At 39.7% G+C, this 23,676-nt stretch overlaps 1 long non-coding RNA gene and 1 other non-coding gene across 2 annotated transcripts; both read right to left on the bottom strand.

The window, feature by feature from the left end:
* Positions 1-4,998: 4,998 nt before the first annotated feature.
* LOC144282305 (uncharacterized) lies at positions 4,999-22,829 on the bottom strand. Its single transcript, XR_013350700.1, has 4 exons — positions 22,665-22,829; positions 12,092-12,685; positions 11,055-11,265; positions 4,999-10,811 (listed from the first exon to the last, which is right to left on the bottom strand). It is a non-coding gene; the product is annotated as an uncharacterized LOC144282305 (long non-coding RNA).
* On the bottom strand, positions 8,073-8,145 carry TRNAK-CUU (transfer RNA lysine (anticodon CUU)). Its single transcript has one exon. It is a non-coding gene; the product is annotated as a tRNA-Lys (tRNA).
* Positions 22,830-23,676: the final 847 nt, after the last annotated feature.

Here is a 23,676-nt window from a genome sequence, read left to right on the forward strand (position 1 = left end):
AAGGCATAACGGCCTCACAGGGCTGTAGGGGTAAAATGAGATAAAGGACATAAAAGTCTCTGGCAAATAATACACATTCCAGCCAGGGCCCAGGAATGGCCCATGCACTTGTCTTTTATGGCATGCTGTGTGTTTTATAAAATCTTTTATAGTTTGGTTTCTGTATTAAGCTAATAGCTTACGTATGACATGCAAGGAGAGCCATAATAGAGACGGAACTTCTGCCTTCTCAGTGACGAGACGAGCCTGCCCATGTCTTCAGACCAAAAAGAAAGCTCAGACATCATTAGTCTAGATCCAACTACCAAATAATTTTTAATTATTCACTAATCCATTCACATGGATTAGTGAATCCAAAAACATGATTTGCTGTCTCCCATGGGCCACATGCATGCTAGGGCAGACTGGACAGGCCTGTCTTCTGTGCCCTTATTCTGTTTAGGGAGATAGATAATATGTAACAAACTATAATAAAGTGTCATAAATGCTATAGCAGAGATCGGGAAAAAGTATGAAGGGGAGAAATCTGTATCATCCTGAAAAGTGTCACATAGAGGCTGATATTTAATAAATGCTTTTGGTAAATATTAAAAAATATAGATTTAGCGATTATGGAATCATCTTGCTATTCCTGTATGCATGTGTACATTCACATGTATTTTTCCACTTTTATAATTGAATTTTTATATCAGATAACTCAGATAGTCTTTCTTGATGCTTGGTGTCCACTGTCTTAACTCCTGCAAGATCATTGATGCTAGGTTTTATATCAGACACAAAGGACAGTGAAAAAGCTAATGCAATCCTTTCTATTTTGATGTGATGAATTTTGCTATTCTGTCAAATAATGCAACTCAGTGCTGACTGCAATAGTTAATTCATACAGCTTAGATGACTGCTTTTGAATGAAAAGGACAACTAAAACGCAAAATCAACCATGGTATATGATCTATATATGATCTCTATTTCTATAATTTTATTGCTTGACATTCAGAATAAACCACAACCATTAATTCCCCAGATCCCTAGATTATAATTACCTGGAATATTTTTCTCTGAAAGATGTGAGAATTTCTAAGCTTATCTGCTTTTATACAAATTTACTTGCTAAGGAGATTTCATGAAAAGCAATTTAATTCTGGGCCTCTTAAGGATGAATAAAATGAAAGAAAGACATTCAATTTTGTTTTGTTCCCTCCACCCACTTTACTCATCTGGTTTTACTTTTCTATCCATGGAGATTCTAAAGGCAATGTTCTGTAGAATTGATTTTATTGTCCCATTGCACGGTTTGCATCTAGGTTTTCCCTAAACCCAGGTGTGAGATCCTGTGTGTGTAAAGGGGCAGAGGGTAAAGGAGAGGTCAGGGGTGATTGAGCATCAGAATCACCAGGAAACGTTTCCAAAATGTGCATCCCTATTTATCTACCTCCTCACCTCAAGCAGTCGTGAACTCAGTGGTCAAATGAGCTAAAGTGGCCAGTATGTTCTTATAGAGAATATAGGGCTTAACCAATTCAGGGATAAACATTACACATCTTGTGAGGGATGGTGCTTACAGGAGGCAGAAGGGAAGTTCAAGAATGTGAAAGAACAGCTATGGATTTGTTACTATAGATTTTTATCATCAAAGAAAGATTTCAGTTACTATTCACATAAGAACCATTAACAGTCAGGAGACTTCTGACTCAACTCATCTTACTTAGCAGCTAATTAAAGTTCCCTTATGAATGAGAAACAAGTAACTTCACACAAATATGTTGATAATTTATTCCAGAGGGCTATTTGTGAATAGTGTTATAAAACCACTGCTGGAGCCAAATCAACTGATCAAGAAACCAAATAAACTTGATTAATCCTTGTACACGATCATTCATGTAAGACGTAAAACTATGATAAAATTCAGTAAATGTACTAATTCAGACTCACTGATAGGTAGAGTCAGCCTGGGTTTCTCCAGAAGCAAGGGCTGAGTCAATCTAGTGTGTGCATAGTTACTTCAGAAATGGATCCCAAGAATAGGAGTGATGGACAAGGGAAGTGAAACAAGAAAGGAACCAGATACTAGTATGGATTGTCCAGTGGATCATTGCTGTGGTTAATGGGAGCTCATTTCTATACACTTTTCTGAAGAGGGCCAGCAAATGCCTTTGGGAAACGTCTGCTGGGTGACGTGAAGGGGAAGTGGTTCGTTGGCTCCTACCCACATTAGTCAAGGGTGAACTCCAGGGCATTAGCTCCCTGGTATTTCTGGATTGTGCAAGCATGAGTCACATGGCTTCCTATGAATATCCTAAGCTCAGTATCAGAGATTTGAGGTGAGGTACGGCTATCTTGCACCTACTACAGGTGGTCAAAGCTTCATGGAACATTGCAGGATATAGCATCTTTTAAAACCCACACCTAGTTTTGTTTTGTTTTTTAAAGGTTTATCTATTTATTCATGAGAGACACAGAGAGAGAGGCAGAGGGAGAAGCAGGCTCCCTCCAGGGAGCCCGATGTGGGACTCGATCCCAGGACCCCGGGATCACGACCCGAGCCAAAGGCAGATGCTCAATCACTGAGCCACTCAGGTGCCTCAAACCTAGTTTTTTTTAAACTTGTGTATATTCAATATCCAGACCAACACTGGGATGGTCTATGGTGGGAATGCTTAATAAATAGACGCATGAGAAATTGATTTGGAGTACAAATTACACATCCTAAATCTGACACTTTCTGGCAGTGCAAACTTAGATCAGCTACCTTCAATTTTGCTGAGCCTCAGTTTCCTAATCTTTAAAAAGAAGGGCTAACTGGTATTCTCCTCATGGGATTCCTAAATGTTATGAGATGGAGAATGTAGTAGCATGGTTAGAATTTTAGGAAATGGGCATTCACGGTAATAATTATTAGCATTCAATCAAAGGCAGTACACGAGGCACAAGGCAACTTGAATGGGCCACACGATTGTTAGTGGCTGCATATTTCAATTGGCCACACCTGGAGAGCGAGAACAAAGCAGACAACAGCCGGTGGGAACTAGTAAAAAGGCTTTTCTGGACCTTGGGGGACTACAGATTGTGCACTACAACCCAAACCAAGTTAGGAGTCAGAGGTCAAGTGTGGTGACCTCTGAACCAAAGCTAGGAAAGAGAATGCTCAGAAGCTGAAGGTCAAGTCATGTCAAGGGTCAAAGGCAGGCAAATGGTAATTCAAGCACATGTGTTGCTGCATTGGTGGTCTTTCGTATCAGAAAGCTTGCCATTGCATTTCCTGCTACATTAAAAACGAGTAGCTGATTTCCTAGGCGTGGTCAGCCACAAGTCTGAGCGATAAAAGATACACAGCCTTGCAGATGATCAGAACATGCAGCGGGTAACAGGAAAAGTTCTAAACAAAAGTCTTTATCTTGTACTTACCGCAAAAAATTATACACTATTTCCAAAAATGCCTAGTATGTAAGGAGTTCTTGTTTATAGTTACAGGGTGTGACTCATTTTTGTTTTTCTTTGAACTTCCTGCATCCTTCTGCCTGGGCCCAAGGACTTTAAATTGGTCTTGTGACCAAAATTCACTTAAAATAAACTACTTAACTTCATGCTTATAAATGCCCTGTGCTTTAACAATTTTTACATGTTCCACACTTCATCCAATTCCAAACATACATACATCCATCCTTCCATCCATTTGTCTTAGTCCATTTGGACTGCTATAATAGAATATGCAATAGAATACCACAGACTGGGAGGCTTGAACAACAGACATTTATTTCTCACATTCCTGGGGGCTGAGAATTCCAAGATCAAAGTACCAACACAGTCCAGATCTGGTGAAGGCTGTTCCCTGGCTCAAAGATGACCATTCTCTTGACGTGTACTCACAGGGTAGAATCACTGAGGGAGCTCTGTGATGTCTTTTATATGGGCACAAATCCCATTCATGAGGACTTCATTCTCATGACCTGAGCATCTCCCAAAGGCTTACTTGCATATACCATCGCAGTGGGGATTAGGTTTCAGTGTATGAATTTTTGGAGGAAACATAGGCATTTAGTCTATAGCACCATCCATTCACTCATACATTAATTTATTCATTCAGCTATTCAATAATCTAATTATTTAATTATTTACCAGGAAATAATATGTGTTTTCTACATTACTACTGCAAAAGGTTATGAGAGTAAAATAAGATAATTCACAGAAAACTATGTGGCAAAATAGCATAGAGCCCAGGGATGGCCCAAGATTTTGTCTTTTATAATATTGTGTGTTTTATAATTCTCCATACTTTGGTCTCTATATTAAGCTAATAGTACTGATTTTTGAAAATTCTTTATATGTTCTATATATTAGTCCTTTGAAGACGTGGGTTACAACATTTTCTGCCAATGGGTAGCTTGTCTTTTCACACTCAGCAGGATTTTTCACAAAGCAAGAGGTACTATTTTGATTAAGTCTAAATTTAACTTACCAATTTTTTTTATGAATCTTGCTTTTGATTTCAAATCTAAGAACTCTTTGCCTAGCTCTACATTCTAAAGGTCCTCCTATACATTTTTCTAAAACTTTTTAAGTTTTATATTTTATATTTAAGTCTATAATTCATCTTGAGTTAATTTTTGTATAAGTTATATGTTTTTGGTCGAGTTTCAATTTTTGCCTATGGATATCCAACTGCTGCAGTACCATTTGTTGAAAATGCTATCTTTCCTTCATTAAGTTGCTATTGCACTTTACTCAAAAATCAGTTGGGCATATTTGTGTAGGTCAGTTTCTGGCTTTTCTATTCTGTTTCATTGATGTATGTGTCTATCCTTCTGCCAATACCATATATTTGTGATTATTAACACTTTATGATGTCTTGAAATGAGAAAGAAGATTCCTCCCACTTTATTCTTTTTCAAAATTGGTTTGTCTATCTTAGTTTCTATGCCTTTCCATATAAATTTGAGAAATAGTTTTGTTTTTATCTACAAAACCCTTGCTGGGATTTTGATAGGAATTGAGTTAAACCCGTATATTGATTTGGAGAGAAATGGTATCTTTACTATGTCAAATCTTTCAATGCATGAATGTAGTATGTCTCACCATTTTTTTTTTTTTGTCTCACCATTTAAATTGGTCTTCTTTGATTTCTTTCATCTGCATTTTGCAGTTTTCAGCACACAAGTCCTACACATATTCTGTTAATGCATAATTTTTTATTGATTGTAAATGGTTCTGCATTTTTTATTTGGGTAATTTGTTTTTAGTATATAGAAATACAGTTGATTTTTTGCTTTTTGGTTTTTTTTTTTTTTTTTTGTACTTTGCAACCTTGATAAACTCAATTACTAGTTCTAGAAGATTTTATTTTGTTTTTCCTTTTACTTCATAGGGCTCTCTACATAGAAAATCATCATTTAGAAATAGGGAAAGTTGTATTCTTCCTTTCTGATTTGTGTGCCCTAATTACCTGCTTAAAATTTAATTTGCTTACATATTTCCTCAATGTACATCTAGAACTACATAAGATAGTGTTACACTTTTGGCTTCAACCACCAAATATAATTTAGAAAACTAAAGAGAATTAAAGTCAATTGTATTTAACCATATTTTTGCTTATCATGTTCTTCCTTCTTGACAGAGATAGAATCTTAAGCAGGTTCCATGCCCAGTGTGGAGTGCAATGTGGGGTTAGATCTCAGGACTCTGAGATCATGACCTGAGCTGAAATCAAGAGTCAGACGCTTAACTAATAACTAAGCCACCCAGGCTCCCCATATTTCTTTCATTTTTTAAAAGAGAAACATATTCAAAAGTCAAAAGGCAAAATTTTGGGGGTGCTTCTTGATGAGTGAGATTAGAAAGCAGTGCCCATTAGCCTAGCAAATCTGTGAATTTCAGACCCGACTTTACCTCTATCACAAGCCACCCAGCAGGATGGACCTGGATCTCCTATTTTATGGAAGAAGTTGGTACTTGCAGGCCCACAAGCCTCAGAGAAAAATAATATTTTTATGTGCATCTCATTTAATGCACACAATAGAAGAGGCATCACTATGATTACCATTTTATAAATGAGGAAGATGAGTCTTAGAAAGAAGCAGAGTAATTTGCTAAAATAACAGCTAATTAATGGTGGAACTAGGATTTTAACCATGGGGCACCTATGATCTCCAACTACAGGATGCATTACTGACCAGGGTGCTCAGCTGCAGCTCACTGAAATCCATTGCAGGGATGCTGTGACAGGTCCATTTCTGGATGATACAGGTTCTCTGACAGGTCACTTTGCCTAAAGTATGTGTAAAGATCCTTCCAAATCTCTGTTAGACTTCACAACAGTCTAGGACGCTTCCACCCAACCCTCCCTCCTTTACTTAGGCCCAGACAAGCACCACTGATGACCCACCTTATCCCAGCTCTCTCCCGCATTGTCTCCAACTCAGGCGTTTCCCTTAAGAAAATTCTTGCACATTTAATCCCATTTTGGCATCTGTTTTCTGGAGGAACTAAACTAACAAAATCAGGCAATCTGATTTAAGAATCCAAACTACTGACTACCATTCCAGACGTGGCAGAAAGAAATGTTTCTGTGGAATTCCTTGAGATTCCGCTGGGAAGATCAAATAAAATAATATACGTGGGAAGATTTTATAATCTCTTAAACCGAATTCAAGTTAAGTTGTCTTTATTATTCAGGGTTTACACAGCATGGTGTGTCTTGGGACCTGCCTGTTCTCAGCCACCGGCTTAGGTATGGATGATTTCCAATTTATCATTTAATCTAATGATTGCTTCTTTGTGAGAACTGCAGCCTTATCACTTTAATTTTCATAATACTTAGCACAGTCATGATTTATGAGGCATGTTAGTGACATTAAAACTCTCAGTTGCCTTTTATCCAAGTAAAGTAGGATTTGGCAACAACTCTGTAAAAACTAACATAATTCGTACCCAGCAATGATCCCCTTCATTACAACCCCAATTTTCTAAATTGTCTTAAAACAAGGGTGTGGTGACTGCTTGGAGGACTGATAATGAACTATACAATCTGTCCTATCTGTCCCGTATCAGTCATAAGGGAAAACTGACCTATTATTATCTGGCTTCCTCACCCGGGCAGCAAGAGCCTGAGTGTGAGAAGCTTTTTTTCATTTAGGCCACACAAAATAATTTGAATGAATCACTTAGCTATTTACAATAGCTAATGTAAATGACTCTGTTATTTTTAAACAGACTTCTGACATTGAATAGCATCAGGATGAATTAAGTTTAACGAAATGCCAAAAATGTTAAATAGAATATTTCAAAGTACACCTGGAACGAGAAGAAAAACATGAAAAGCATAAGCTGACTACACAGGGTAGATGGTACATGAAAAACAAGTGAAATTTCCCAATTCCTACGTGCTTTCATTTTTACTATCAAAAAGCAGTAAACTGGAAAATATGGAGATTCATACTTCAGTTTAAGAGAGAATGAAAGCCCAAAATAGGTGAGCATATGATAAGAAAGCACATAACAATTGTATGAGCTCAAGTCAGGATAAATTAAATTCCAAGGGGGTAATAATGGCAAACACTGATTATCAGATTCAGAGTACTGCTCTAAATGCCTGATATATATATATTCCCTAAATTAATCCTCATAAAACCCTAGGTCAGGGCTGTTGTCATTCTCAATTTTCAGATGGGAAAAAAATTGAATCCCAGGAGGTTAAAAAGCCCATATCAGGACTGGGATTTGAGCCCAGAGGGCCTGACTCTAGAACCTTCCATCAGTATATGGTTCACAGACCAGCAGTATTGTTATTTACCTGGCTACATGTTAGAAACATGGAATTTCAGACCTATGAAATCAGAATCTGGGTCACTCTTCTACATATTGCAGTTTGAGAGGCATTTCTCAGAGCCTGTACACTGATACTCAACCATATAGTTCATGTCCTCCATCACACTTAAGACCAAACCAGCAATGAATGAGTTTCTGTTGTTACACATCCTTGTCAGCATTTGGTACTATCAGGGTTCTGGATCGTGACCATTCCAGTAGATGTGCAGTGGTATCTGTTTTACTTTGTTAATTTTTATTTTAAGTAGTCTTTATGCCCAACATGGGGCTTGAACTCATGACCTTGAGATTAAGAGTTGCATGCTCTACCAACTGAGCTAGCCAGGCACCGCAGCATCTCACTGTTTTAATTTTAATTTCCCTTGTGACATATGATATGGGGCATTTTTTCATATGTTTATTTGCCATCTGTATGTTTTTACAGGGGAGGTGTCCATTACGGTCTTTCAGCCATTTTTGAATTGGTTTATTGATTTTATTGTTTTTAAGAATTTTTTATGTATTCTGGATAATTTTCTTTTTATCAGATGTATCATTTGCAAATATTCTTTGCTCAATCTGTGGCTTGTCTTCTCATTCTTTTGAATTAGATAGATGTTTATTTTCACTTTTCACATTTGTTTGGGGGGATATTTAGTCTTCAGCTCATTTCATAGGTATTTTTAAGCATCTTTTATATGGCAGTTACTGTGTATAAATTGGGAGATGAAAGGAAAAGAAAACACTCCCTCCCACTGAGGGCTTTAGAGTATAGTGTGGGAGATGGACATGTGAAGGAGCATCAGGACAGTGGGAGCAGGAAGCACAGGGATCTATGACAGTACACAAATTGGTCCATTAACAGAGACTGGTAGGGAAATTTGTAGGATTTAACCATAAGAAGGAGGCAGAAACATTCCTGGTAGCAGGTGCAAAGCAATATGAGAATAATGTAACAGAGGAATTTCAAGTTCAATATGGCTGGAGTACAATGACAAATGTAATAGAGAAATGGACAAGTCATATGTTACCTAACAGTAGTTAAATTTTATTTAATAATTATGTGCCAGACACTCTTCCAGGTTCTTGTCGTGTCTTTTATTGCCACAATACTTCATAAATAGGCACTATTCTTATTTTATTATTCCCATTTTGCAGATGAAGAAATTGAAATATGGATAGTTATATTCTTAGCAAGTATTTGGATATCAATCTACTCTGGTGCTGGGACACACACTTCTGTTTTCCATGCCATAATGTCTCTCAGGGATGTTGTATCATAAGGAGTTTGATCCTGAATGTAATCAAGGAGTTAAGAATTTTAAAGCAAAAACATAATATGATCTATAAGTATTTGTATCATGCATCCAAGAATATTTGCATCTTTAAATTCCAAGCCTCTCATAGATGAGGATTGATTTCTTAACCCCAGTTATATTTATAGTGTGACGAACACAAAGATTTAATTGAGATAATGAAATGCCAGATATTCTTTTCCAACTAGGTAAGCTGGCAGAGAGTCCCTTTCTATTCTTAGGTATTCTCTAGAGATTTCTTAATGTTCCAGCAATGCCTGTGTTGGATCCCTAACATAATCTAAGATGGGATTTTGCCAGTTTGCTTTGCTTGTTTGATGTTCTGATGACTGTTTGTGGAACCCCAAAATTGCAGCCAAGAGAGTAAGTCATGTTAGTCACTTGGAAATGTCAGCCATATTGGAAACATACATCACAGAAGGCACTTAATCCAAAAATCACTTTTCAACGAGGTCAGTGGTATTGGAGAATTAGATGTTGTAGGTTAAAGAGAAGATGTGTGGCTTCCAAGTGTGGAGATATTAAAGATCTTTGGAGATCTTTACACAGGGATGTTCCATGTACAATAAACTGATATGACGTTTTAGTGAATTGAAGGTATTTGTTGGTAGAATTAATAACATTTGCTCAGTGAAATCTAAAACCACAAAGATATAGGACTTATGTGCAAAATGAATTTTTCCCATTTCTACTGTCATTCTAGGAATCTGAGGAAATCTGAGAGTAAAGATTTTTTTAAAAGGGTCCTAAAAATTCAGTAAGAGAAATGGACATGTGGGATAATAAAAGAGATATTTATCTACAGAGTATTATGGGGAATAATAGAGAGGAACGGTACTTGTTCCATTCTGAGTTCACAAGAGGTTTCCTGGAAGAGCTAATGCTTTAGCTGAGTATTAAAGATGAGTCAGGCATAATTAGCCTATGAAGAAGGGTAGGATGAGTGTTCCAGATTGAAGGAATAAGTCCCGCAGAGGCATGGAGCAGGAAGCTGCATGGTCCATGTGTGGAATTAAAAGGATATTTCAAAAGTGGAAAGGGACAGGGGGCATTATTGGGAGATAATACTGGAGAGGGAAGTCAAAGAGGGCTGGATAAGTAGTTTACTGCTTAGTTTGGTGCTTAGTAAATGATGGGGAGCTTTTAAAGATTTAAAGTATTTGAGATCAATTATTTAAACTGTTGTATGCAATCTAAAACGAATTTAGGTAGAAGAAGACCGGTTGTAAGCAAATTAGGATAACTCTAAGAGCCTGGATTACTGTAATAATTTCAGGAATGGAAAGAAAGAGATATATTTTTCTTTAAAAAAAAAAAAACAAAACCTCTTCAGAATGTTAAATCCACATAATTTGGTGATAAATTCGATGTGTGTGAAGATCAGAAATGGAGAAGTAAAAGGTAACTAGTTCCAGTGAGTGGTGAGGCAGGGTGCCACTAACAGGGCTAGGAAATAAAAGAGAACATGTTTGGGGTGAGTTCCATTGTGAACATATTTTTTGAGGTGTCCATTTTATATTCAGGTTGAGAAGTCCAGGCTTAAGCTCTGAAGAAAGTTTTGGGCTCCGATGAGAGAGATGGATTTGGAGGTCATCAAGACCACTGGTGGTGGCTGAATCCATGAGAATGGAGGTTACCCAGGGACAGTGAGGAGAGGCATGATGAAATTTGCTTCATCCAAATTCTCCAAATGGATGTCTGGTGCCAAGACAGAACAAAGTCACTATGGACTTAAGCTATTTGGGTCTAGATTGGGGAGATTGTCATCGCATGCTTCCTGTTCAGGGGCTCAGGAAATTGGTTTAGGGAAATGGCAAGTGGCCCAAGCACTAGGGAAAATAAATCTAAAGGCCTAAGCCAAAAGACTGAAACTAGTTACTTAAGGAACTCTCTGAGCTCTCTCAGGGATGTAGTTGATTCACACACCTACAGGACACTTACCTTTGGTTTGCCTTTGTTACCCTGAAGTTACAATGAGATGGGTGTGAAGGTACAGGATCATGTCCTTTCTCAATGGTGTGAACAATTTGTCACAGACAGGGCCTGATGACCTGCCCACAAACACTATGTTGAGAAGCATCTCCAGACCCAGATCATTAGGAGGGATTCTCCAGGTGCCAAATAGTTGCTGCTTCTGCTGCTTGTTTCAAGCCTTTATAAAAATGAAAATTATCCCAAAGCCATGAGGTAAATGCCCTTTTGCTTGCGGAAGTAGCCTAAGTCTGGGGAAGAGTCATATTGGAGATATCAAATTCCCTAAGCTTGTCCACACAGGACACCTTGTGAGATACCCTGAGGTAATCGAGGTTATTGAAGGCAGTATCATGATTGATTGCCATGCAGGTCTGCCTTTCCCACCTCCTATGCCTTTTGCTATGAAGCAGATGGTGCTTTGGCACTTGTTAGGAGCCCAGCCTAATTCAAGAGCATATTTTTGCTCTCACTGAAGCTACTGAATTTGAGGGGGCCTGGGGAGAATTAATATACCTCAGTATTCCTCTAACATCTTTTCCCTGTGTGATACATCCATTCTCACCTGCTGTTTTCATATTGTACTCCTTTCATCCCTCTGTCTCATATTGAAAGCCCGCTGTGCTGGAACACCGCCTCTATCATTCTTAACAGGCTGCACACACCGTCAGAGTTTGGCAAATGGCAATGCCCTTCTAGTGGAAATCTTTTCCCAGGGCCTTATTCCCAGATGCTCCGGTCTAGCAGGGGTTAACTAGAGGCCTGCTCATGAGCCCATCTCTGAGAAGCTGACTTGCTCCTACTTGCCTGGCTTGGAACTTCTACAGTCTGTTTCAACACCTTTTTGAGTTGGGCAAGATTGCTATGGGATAGCTGTGAGGACCACTGCTAGTGAGAAAGTCAAAGCAAGACTAGCAATTAGATAATTAAATTGGAAGGTGTTCTTTAATAAACAATTCACCACAGTTCCCAATCATACGTACTTTCTGGCTCTCCTCCAAACTCACCTATAGATCCCCTTCTGCCACTGGGGCAATTATTCCCCTCAAGTCAAGTGCCTGGAAGGAGTCAGGATGGAAGGCAGGACTCAACTCCTTGTTAGAGCTGCTGGATGGATTCTCCCACACTCCCTGAAGAATCTTTATAGTCCAAGTCAAAGACTCATCACTAGGTAAAAACTCAGTTTAGTACTGTTATTCGCGGGTCACAAATTCAAATTGGCTGAGCCACGGTGGCCAGATATTTCTCAAACATTTTTCTGGATGTTTCTGGGAAAGCGTTTTTTGGATGAGATTAACATTTAAATCAGTGGATTCTGAGTAAGGCAACTTACCCTTCATAACGTGAGTGCGCCTCATCCAATCAGTTGGAGGTCTTAATGGACCAAAGACTGACCTTCCCCAAATGAAAAGGAATTCTCTTACCAAACTGCTTTTAAACTAGAACTGAAGAGATCCCTGGGTGGCGCAGCAGTTTGGCGCCTGCCTTTGGCCCAGGGTGCGATCCTGGAGATCTGGGATCTAATCCCACGTCGGGCTCCCGGTGCATGGAGCCTGCTTCTCCTTCTGCCTGTGTCTCTGCCTCTCTCTCTCTCTGTGTGACTATCATTAAAAAAAAAAAAAAAAAAAAAAAAAAAAAAAAATTTAAATTAGGACTGCAACTCTTTCCTGAATCGGCAGTTTGTTGGTTTACCCCATCCGATTTTTTGGACTCTCTAATCCTCCATAATCAGGTGAGCCAATTCCTTAAAATCTCTCTCTCTCTCTTCCCACACTTTTTGTTGGTTCTGTTTCTTTGGATAACTCAGACTAATACAGATAGACAGCTACACACACACAGACACACGGATAGATGATAGTTAATACACCTTATAAATATTGTCCTAACAAGATTGCCCCAGATAGGGTAGGTGGATAGTTTGATACAAGGGTGGAGGGTGTGAGGAAGTTTGTGGTGAGATAGCTTTTTAGTGTAGACCCAAGGAAAGCCCTGCTTTCTTTCTGGCAAGGGTTACAGTGGGCCTCGACATTTGTTTGATAGTTTTAAGTGAATCATTATTTTTCAGTCAGTTCTTATAATAACAAACTAAGTAACTTAAAGAAGCCATTCCACCCAACACTGCAGGATAGTCCATGAATGAGGAATACATGCCCCCTCTCCCTTCAAAAGAAATTATCTTGGGGCACCTGGGTGGCTCATTTGGTTAAGCATCCTACTCTTGATTTTGGCTCAGGTCATGATTTTGGAGTCATGGGACCGAGCCCCATATTTGGCTCTGCACCCATTACAGAGTCTGCTTGTCCCTCTCTCTCTGCTCCTCCCTGTGATCTCTCTCTCTCTAAATAAAATGTTAAAAAAAAAAAGAAAAGAAAGAAAGAAAGAAAGAAATTACTTCCCTGCCTGTCTGGGACACAATAGCTTCACATTAACCATTTGTCTTTTTGGCTTCCACATATCTGTTTGAATAATTATTATTCATCTGCTGGGCCCTTCACAGAATTCCAGCTGTAAATAGCACTCATCATCACCCCCATCACCACAGCTGGTAATGAAGAGAAATGTGCTGGGTAATGAGGAGAGCGGCCACCATTACAGTAATGAAGAAAAATAGACAGAAAATGCTGCAGGAATGGCATCTCCACTATTTCCTGGTATAACTGGCATGAGGTAATTGCTTTTTTATCCTACCTGCCTTCATCTTTGCAAACTACTTCCAAATTCCTTACATTCATCACAAAATTGAAAATTGAAGTAGCATAATAAATTAAAAAGGCAAAAGAGCTCAGCTTTATGGTGCTCATCTTAAAAGAAGGAAGAACATTTACAGGATTAATAAAAGGGGTAAGAGTGAGGGTGGGAGGTTGTTTCTTCTTGTTGTTATTTTTGTCAGTATAGTTTAAGCCTTCTTGCTACTACATACAAAGACAGACACCAACAGGAATAACTCTGAATATGCTCTGAATACCTATGCCTCAGCTACTACTGTCATGAAAAATGTACCCACTCATATGCAGTAGAATGAAACACAAGGCAGGTCTACTTTCATTCCTTCTGCTGGTAAACCCAGGACTGAGAGCAGCAGAGAAATTAGGTTATACCCATAATGCCTTATGTACCAAAATCAGCCTTGTTAGAGCAATATTCACCAGGCATGTCATTTTTCTGGTTTGCCCATTTTCATCATGTGCTCTTGTTGGGGCTATTCCAAGTGCAGTCACAAAGATTCTTAAACTCAGGGTTTTATAAAATCTACAGGAATTAAGGACCATGACCAAGCCCCATGTAAAGCACCATGTGCAGCTGGTAAAACCAACTTAAGTATCTTCTACTCTTTTAGAAACATATCCACAAATTCTTTGATATTTCTCTCCCTCTTCTTCCCTTGAGCGTGGGCTCAATTTAATGACTTGCTTCCAGTGAATAGATTACACTTCCAGATTAGGCTATAAAAAGACTGCAGCAAAGGTGGGAACAATCCAAATGTCCAGTGACAGACGAATGGATAAACAAAATGTGTATATACCTGCAATGGAATGTTATTCAGTCATAAAAAGGAATGAAATTCTGATACATGCTACAACCTGGATGAATCTTGCAAACACTATGCTAAGTGAAATAAGCCAGACACAAAGGGATAAATATTATGATTCCACTTACATGAGGTATTCAGGGTAGGCAGATTCACAGAGACATAAAGTAGAATAGAGAATACCAGGGGTTGGAAGTAGGAGGATGGGGAATTTTTGCTACATGGATATAGAGCTTCTGTTTGGGATGATGGAAATGAATTGTGGTGATGGTCACACAACAATGTGAACATAATTAATGCCACTGAAATCTACACTTGAGAATTGGTTAAAATGATAAAGTTAGGGGTGCCTGGGTGGCTCCATGGGTTAAGTGGCTGCCTTCAGCTCAGGTCACAATCTCAGAGTCCCGGGATACAGCCTGCACCAGGCTTCTTGCTCTTCCTCAGCCCCTCCCCCTACTCCTGTGTTCTCTCTCTCACTCTCAAATAAATAAAAGTCCAAAAAAAAAAAAAAAAAAAAAGATTGCAGCTTCCATGTTAAGTGTTGTATGTCTCTCTTTTTGTCTCTTGGACCCCTTACTCTGGGAAAAGCCCACTACCATGTCTTGAAGCCACATAGGTGGCTGTATGGAGATGTCCATGTGGCAAAGAACTGAGACTTCTGGACAACCCTACTTAGGGATCCTTCTTGGATGTAGATCCTCCAGGCACATCCAAGGCTTCAGATGATGCAGCCCTAGCTGATATCTGGACTGGAAGCTCACAAGAGACTCTGAGCCAGAACATCTACTTAAAATCCCCACTCTGGGATTTCTGACTCTTGGAAACTGTGAGATAATAAATGTTTTATTGTTTTAAGCCACTTGTTTTAAGCCACTAAATCTTGGGATAACTTGTTACAGGGTAATGGATACTGAACACGGCATGAGTATATATACACAAATTCACAATCATATTGAATAATATAAATTAATAATAATTTTAGATAATATTTATTTTTAAAAACCTTCTACTTTTTCCTACATGACAATTGGAAAATGTTAACCACTGAGGTTAAGAAAAACATCTATGTTCCGATCCTATTTTGTATCTCTTCCTTGCATTCATTTGGTTCTTTAAAATATGGCCCTTTCTTCTCATGTTCCATATGGTCCCCTTTCCCACATTTGTGTGGGAATGGGTATTTTTATATCAACTGCAGAAACGTTCTTTGTCTCTATCTGTAGTAATTCAAAATTCATAGTTCAAGTATAGAATCCGTATTTCAACTTTATATCTAGAATTCCAGATACTACTGGGTTGTCGCAAAGATACACACCAAATGGAAACACCTCAAACGAACCCCCACTATCTGTTGTCTTCTCTTTCTTTCTAAACTCTGCCTATCCTTATTGCAGTGATGATGAAAACGATTTATACATAGCTCTGGGGTTTATAATCATAACTATTACCAGAAACATTCTTTCTCACTCACCCATGTCTAGTGTATACTGACTAAGGCCATCTACAAGCAGCATATAGGAGATAAGGCCTGGGAACCTGGTTGACCCAGCAATAGTGTTATCTATCTGATCTTCTGAGGAATCACTCAGCCTTTTGGGAAAGATCTCAACAGTACCAAAACAACCAAGTTGAGATGGCAAGTCATGAGGCAAAGAGGAGGAGGATAGGAGGAGATTCTAACAGAGGACCATGTATAGAATAAAATTGACAAAAATGGCATAAGAAATAACTTGCTATATTATAAAGTCAGGAATCTAAACCATTAATTTTAATTAACTTTGAGTTTGGGTCAGATTCTTAAAGAAGCCAAAGTATGCTACTAACCAGAAGGGATTGCTATCACATGACTTCCTATGCTGCATTATTAAGTATCCCATTCTTTTTCTCTCCCTGGTAGATACCACATTTGCATAAATCATTATGTTTTGGCATCATACATTCCTTTAAATATTTGTAAAATAGCATAAAGTAGGAGGTAAAAGATAAGGGCCCTCAGCTTCCCTCTGTCTTAAAGATGACCAGATAACTTTAGATATGGTCTTTAGTCTCTGAGCTTCTATTGTGTCAATTGTGTCATCTGTGTCATCTGTAAAATGGGATCATTCTATCCAAGATGTTTGAACTGGATCAAATGATCCACTGAAATTTCTTCAAACTCTAAGCTTTGCAGTTTACTTTTCTGTAGTTGAATTCTGATGTCCATATACTCTTCTATAAGTTATTCCTAGCATAGCTACCTGGAAAGTTCAGTTTCTCCATCTCCATATTACATCCTCCAACTCGAACCAGAAGCATAGTTTGTATCCTGAAAACTCAAGAAATATGAATGACGCAAGAATAAATAGCGGGATGGTGAGTACCTTAGTTACAGCTTTATTTCCAGGGAAGTTCTTAGCCCAGCAAGAATGGTACTCCAAAGAGGGAAAGCTAGCTGAATGTCCCACTCAGGACCTGCAAGCCTGGAAACTTGCCAGGGCAACAAGGGCATTTACAGGAAAAGTGGCCTGGGATGTGTACAAGGATGATACAAAGCTAAGAAAAAAAAATTCCAGAGGCTAAACTCCATCAATTTCACTGTTTGATCAACTTTGGTGGCAAACGAGTTTAGCTGGTACTCAGAACATGTTCTCAGGAAGTGAAAAAGCAAGTAATTGCCTTTCCTCTTCTTTTTTCTTTTCTTTTTCTTTATTTCTTTTCTTTTTCTTTCTTTCTTTCTTTCTTTTTCTTTTTTCTTTTCTTTTCTTTCTCTCTCTCTCTTCTTTCTCTTTCTCCTTCTTTCCTTCCTTCCTTCCTTCCTTCCTTTCCTTCCTTTCCTTCCTTCCTTGTCTCTCCATCCTCTCCCTCCTTATCTTTCTGTTATTTTTAAGTTTTTCCATTGCTCATCAAATGGAGGAATCCTTTTATACCAGTCCTCAACCAGTTGCTAAGAGTCTGCTGGTAGAGCTCAAAGCTTGATCTGATAATGCTCCACTGAGTAGCCTGGGGATTGACAGCTTCCCCAGGGAGGAATGAAACATCTGCTGGAAACTCCCCACCCCCACCCCTGACCTTACAGCTTTAGGGGAAATGAAAAGCAGCTTCTCTTGACAAAAAGATTGGGAATTTCTGCTGCAATGTCTTGCTATTTCTTTAAGACTTCCATGGAAATGAAAGATGTTCCCAAGCAAAGATAGGTCAAATCTATTGAGAGAGGATGAGGCATTTGCCTCCTGAAAAGTGCAGAATAATAGAAAAGGTTATTTTCTGATGAAACAAGGGTATCATTTTGTTTGGTTGGTTTTGTTTCATATTTATTTACTGAAAGTAGGGAGAAATGATTTAATTTAGGTATGAAAATAGCTAATTATTAGAAGAAAAAAGGAAAGGATTTCCAAGATGGAGCCCTTATAGTTTACACAACATATAACCTTCCTGTTCCTTCTCTCAGCCTTTCCCTCCTCCCTTCCCTCAGCCATTCTCTTTCCCTCCTCAGCTCCCAGAGAATCATCAAGAAGTTGAGTTCCAGTAGCACTGGCCTAAAAGACATTTTATTCTTCTCTCCAGCCCCCAAATGGACCATCTTACTAGAATTCATTCCATCATTACGGGGAAGGGGATGCATTGAGCAAGCCTTTCTCCAAACTACAGCTACATTTTTATATTAATCTGACACCTGCCATCTGCTTTATTTCCAGGGAAGTTCTTCTTAGCAGGAAGGTAGCACTCCGGGGGTGAAAACCTGGCTGAATGTCAATGAGGATTCGTTAGATAATATCCCGAATGCCCTTTGGAGGCCCTTGCAAAATAACAACTAAAGGTGGTACAGTGATTTCCTAAATCCAAGATTTCAGATTTATCTTTGATGTTCCCTGGGTGCTAGGATGTTTGGTTATATAGAAGAAAAAGATATATTAAACAATTTTTATTTCAGCTGGTCTTTTACAGAGACCAGAAGTAATTTTATCTGGATTCTCCATTTCAGTGTGGGACAATAACAGCTGGACAGGGATTGTGTCCCACATTTTGTGAGGTTTGAACTTGACTGCCTTTGTCAGGGTGGCATTTGATAATAAATCAATAGAGCACTGTTATTAAGACACGAGACTACGATCACTTTAGAAAGATCCTAAACCAAGACACTTTTTCTGGACCACTACAGTCTCTATGACTGTAAAAGTCATGATGTACTTGAAAGATTCACTGCAGCCTAGGAAGCATTATAGTGGGATGATCTGGAATCAGACTGTCTGGATTTGAAGAAGAACCCCATCATTTGCTTACAGATGCTGTGATTTTGAGACAGTAGATCACAGGGGTTAAGAATTTAGGCATTGGAACCAGACCACTTGGGTTGGAACCCTGATTTCACCATTTCCTTGCTGGCTGAGTTTAGGGAAGTTCTTCAAACCTCTGGGCCTCAGTTTCAACACCTATGAAATGAGGGATATTAATGGCATCTAATCTCCAAATGTTATGGGGAGGATAAAATAAGTTGATGCATGTAGAATGCTTTGATCAATGTCTGGCACATAGTGAGTGCTCAATTAATGTTAGCTACAGAGATTGGTAGTATTTTTTCCCCAAAATTTTTAGTATTTTAGCCAATGCCAGGCAAAATCAATAAAGAAAGGGAGCTAACCAAGGAGAACTCAGGATAAATACAGAATTTGGCAAGACTGGGAATCAGGCAAAGCTAAGCCTTTGGCTCCCTCTGTCCGTTTTACTTTCTCTAGGTTCCTCCTAGAATACTGCACCCAACCTCCAGATTTTTTTCTCTGCTCCCCTCCATATTTACCCTTCCTCAGTCACCTTTTACCCACACTAATTCTGTTCTGTTCCGTCAGGACTTTGCTCTGAACCAGTGAAAATATTAAAAAAAAAAAAAAATCTAATCTAAGGTATTAATGGATGCTGATCAGTTAATGTTATGCTTTTGGGATTTCACATTTGCATTTTACAAAATAAAGATTGTCTTATCACCAGGAAGAATAACCAGAATTAAGAACTTCATGTAATGTAGAAAGTGGGTAAGGATGATATTTAGGGGTAGGTAGAGCATTCCATCTTCCTTGAATCACAGATAAGCTGCTATTTGGATAACCGAAGAGCTGGTCCTAAAGTTATTTAATACAAAGTATCATGGACAGAGTTTGAGGCTAAAGCAGAACTCTCTGTGCTTAAACACCATGATATTAGGTTGACAGGCATGGCATCAAGGCCTCTGTGTTACTGGTCCCACAGCTCCCAGGGCTGCTGTCAACAAGTCTGACAAATTGGACTAGCCAAATCTCTCAGTCACATCAGATTTTCCTAAAGATGTAGATACACCTGCTGAAGATGTTCCAAACAGAGGAAAGCAGAATAAAGCTAACAAATGGAGAAATGTGGCAAAGGCCCAGCACTGACTTCCATCACCAATTATTAATGGCCCTGGGATATGTAGCATTCCGAATCAGAAAGGGGGTCAAGAGTAAGAGGATTTAGTTCTAGATCCATCTCTGTCACTAACAGATTGTGTCTTTAAGCGAGTCAAACCCCTTTATCTTGGAGGGTTCCATTGCAAAACTAGGGGAGAGATGCTCTAAGAGCACTGCCCCTTCATCTCTTCATCCTTCCTCAGAGTTCCCAGTGGGGTTCTGGGGCACCCTTAAAGTCCCACAGAGTAATTTAGGTGCCTCTACAGACAGACAATAAATAACAATGGGGTTTCCTAATCAAAGAAAGCCATGAGAAAATTAAGATACTGAGAAGATTAATCTGGGGGAGAGAAAATATGGAATAAGATAGTAGAAAGTCTGGATACAAGATTACCAACTAGAAGGCTCCTATAGTAAAAACAAAATAAAACAAAACAACAACAAAATATATCTATAAATATATATATGTTATAGAGAGAGTAGCAAGATTGGATACAGTATCACCAACAAGAAGGCTCTTACACAAAAATATATATGGTAAACACTATAGAGTCAAATATATATAGTTAAATATAAATATATATTTTTATTGTATATACTATGGTATACTATATATACAGTAAATATGGAATAAGATAAAGAATAGCAACACTGGATACTAGATCACCAACTAGAAAGCTCTTAAAGTAAAATATATGTACTTTAACATATATATATGTGTGTGTGTGTATATATATGTGTGTGTGTGTGTATATATATATATATATATATATATATATAGTCCAACAGCTAGGGTAGGCAAGTAACTGTCAGCACTGGCTGCCCCCTACAAGCTTTCAAACATTCAAATGCCCAGGCTTTACCCCGGAAGAGTTTTATGAAACTTTCTGAGTCCAGGATGTAAGCTTTAGTGTAATGTAAAAAGCTCCCCATGTAATCCTAATGTTCAGCCAGTTATAAAACCACCAGTGGTAGTCTATGCTGGCTTTTAATGATGAACGGGAGAGTGGTAAGAAACCTGTGAGGGTGACCTAAAAGGACTGTTGATTGATTACACAGGAGAGATAAAGGTCAGGGAAGACTCCAAGACAACTCAGATCTCAAGCCTAAGGGAATGGACAGGATGATACCATAGTAGAAGGGAAATGGTTTTGGAGGAAAGATGGGTTTGAACTGAAGTAGGTGGTAGGATGTCCCAGTGATTCCATCTCTTTACAATATTCACAGTCATAGCAGCACCATATCTACTCTGACCAGAAAAATTAACCTTGAATTGACTACTCATTAGCTTTTATCAAAAACCCTGAGGAAACAAAATAGCAGTACAGGAAAGATGGACTAAGAGGGTGTCACATATTTTTTCAGTGTTTGTGTGTTTGGCTTAACTTCTTTTGGACAGCCATAAGTTCTTTGCATGTTTATGGAAGCTTTGGACCCAATTCTCAGAAAAAAAAATACCATTAGAGATATGTATGTAAAGTTTTGTATGAAGGCCAGGTTAAGAATCCCTTTTCTAAATAGGGACTAACGGGGGCACCAAGACAAACAAAGTTCTCATTGCTGCCATTATTCCTCTTTTGTTGTGATTTTAAGATCGAAAACTGCAGACAGAAGAGAAATACAGAAAAGAGATGGAGAGTAGCATTTTTATTTTTTTCTAAACAACAAGGTCACTGTTGATTCTCAAGAGGAGGCATTATCTCTCCTTTGCTTTGGAGAATTTCGTGTCTTCCGTCTTTATTCTTCGATTAAAACGTTGATGTGTTATGTGCACCTGTCCTCGGCTTTATTGTTAAGACATCCTGGCAACCACGAGAAGACATGCCAGCTCGTGATGACTATCTGCATTTTTAATAATGCTTGAGCATTGCCTGCAAATAGGATTTCAGTATCTAGAACTTTTGACTTGGAAAATGAAACAGCTCTTGTTAGTTCTAATAGAAAAAGGCAGCTTGATTTCCAATGCTCTGTTTTAATTTGGGCTTTACCAGCCAGTGATTTTATTGAAAGTGAAATCCATATTCCCGTTTAGCTGTAGCATCTCAACTCTAAAATGGGAAAATCACAGCTTCAGTAACAGAACTGAGAATGAGGTCCTGGCATCTTTCTTAAAAGAAATTTGGATAAGAGTTCTCGGTAAATGCTCACAAATTACTCATGCCGTATGTCTAAATACAAACAGGTTTAGAAAACCTGGTTGAATTCAATGAAATAATTAGGTATGAAGAAAATAACGGTTTTTTTTGGCTTTTTGTTTTGTTTTGTTTTTTGGTTATTTATTTTTGCCAGGTTCCTATTAACATGGGACCGTACTTGTTCCAAGGCAATGAAGAGGGGAGTGGACAACAAGGTCCTGCCACGAAGAAATGCATATGCGCAAGCTCTATTTCCATGAAGAGGTTTTGTGCTTTCCCACACCACCCAGAGTGGGGTCCATGTGGCATCGTTCCAGTTTCCCCTTGTAACCTGAAGGAAAACTTTCAAAGTGGCGCCCTGGATGTCCTGCAAGTGAAGGAGGAGGATGTGCTCGATTTCCTCGCAGCAGGAACCCACCGAGGCACCTCCAACCTCGACTTCCAAACTGCAGTAATTAGGAAAAAAATAAAATTTAAAATAAGCGCGGGGATGGGGTGGGGTGGGCAATGGCATTACCTCATAAACCTGAAGAGAAGCTGTTAGAAGCTTCTGCGGGCAGCTCACGCCATCGTTGCCACCGCACACCCCGCCGAGCTCAGGGCCTCAACCCGCCGGCACATCCCGCCCGGGGAGCTGAGGTTTGCCGCTGCCCCCGCAGCCACGCCTGCCGGGCCCCTCGGCTTCTGGAACCTTCCTAACCTGACGCGGGCCGGCTCCGCAGCCGTGACTTCCGGCGGGTGCCGGGCCCGGGGCTGCGCGCCAGCCCCTCACGCAGGCGCCTCGGTGCGCGTCGTCGGCCCCTCAGAGGGTCGGCCGCGCGGGAGGAGGAGGCGGGCCTCGAGGCTCTGCGCATGTGCGGCACCGTCTCCCATGAACCTCTGCTTCTGCGGAGAACCGGAAGGGCTGGGGGCGGAGCGCGGGCCGCCGCCCGAGTGGCTGCGCCCGAGAGGCAGTCCTGGGTTCAGCAGCGAAAAGGACGTTACTTTCCAAAGTGCCCTCCCGTGGATGCCTAGAATTACACGGTTCGCGGCAAACTGCCCCATGAGGCTACTTCATCTGAGCAGGGGGTAGGAATGGCTTAGAGACCAATGCGGGCGGCTCCCGCTGGCGCTGTGTGGGGCGGCCCCCACCTGGGCCCTGGGCTGCCTCCTTCCTGAGCAGGTGACGGAGGAAGGCGACCGACGACTCCTGCATCCAGTAAGGAGTGCTTCGCCTCCCAGCCGCGTCCCTGCCCGGCTCAACAGACTTTGAAAAGTCTCTGCGCTTCGCCGAACCGCGTTTTCTTTGTGACAAGCCGTAGATTCCAGAAGATAAAAATGCAAGGCTTAGACGACGTGCGCAGTGCACTTCGGGCTTCCTCGCCTTAGCCTTTCTCCGACTTGTATCCCTTCCAGAGGCACGGCCAAGAATCGCCAAGAATTGCTGGTCTTGCGCAAACTCCGAGCAGAAAGTACCCTGACTTACCACAGGACCTGGAAGATTAAGTCGCAGACATGTCCAATCTCTTTTTCTATTTCACTTTCTGCCT

The sequence above is a fragment of the Canis aureus genome, chromosome 13 (assembly GCF_053574225.1).
Source record: "Canis aureus isolate CA01 chromosome 13, VMU_Caureus_v.1.0, whole genome shotgun sequence".
Classification (NCBI taxonomy): domain Eukaryota; kingdom Metazoa; phylum Chordata; class Mammalia; order Carnivora; family Canidae; genus Canis; species Canis aureus.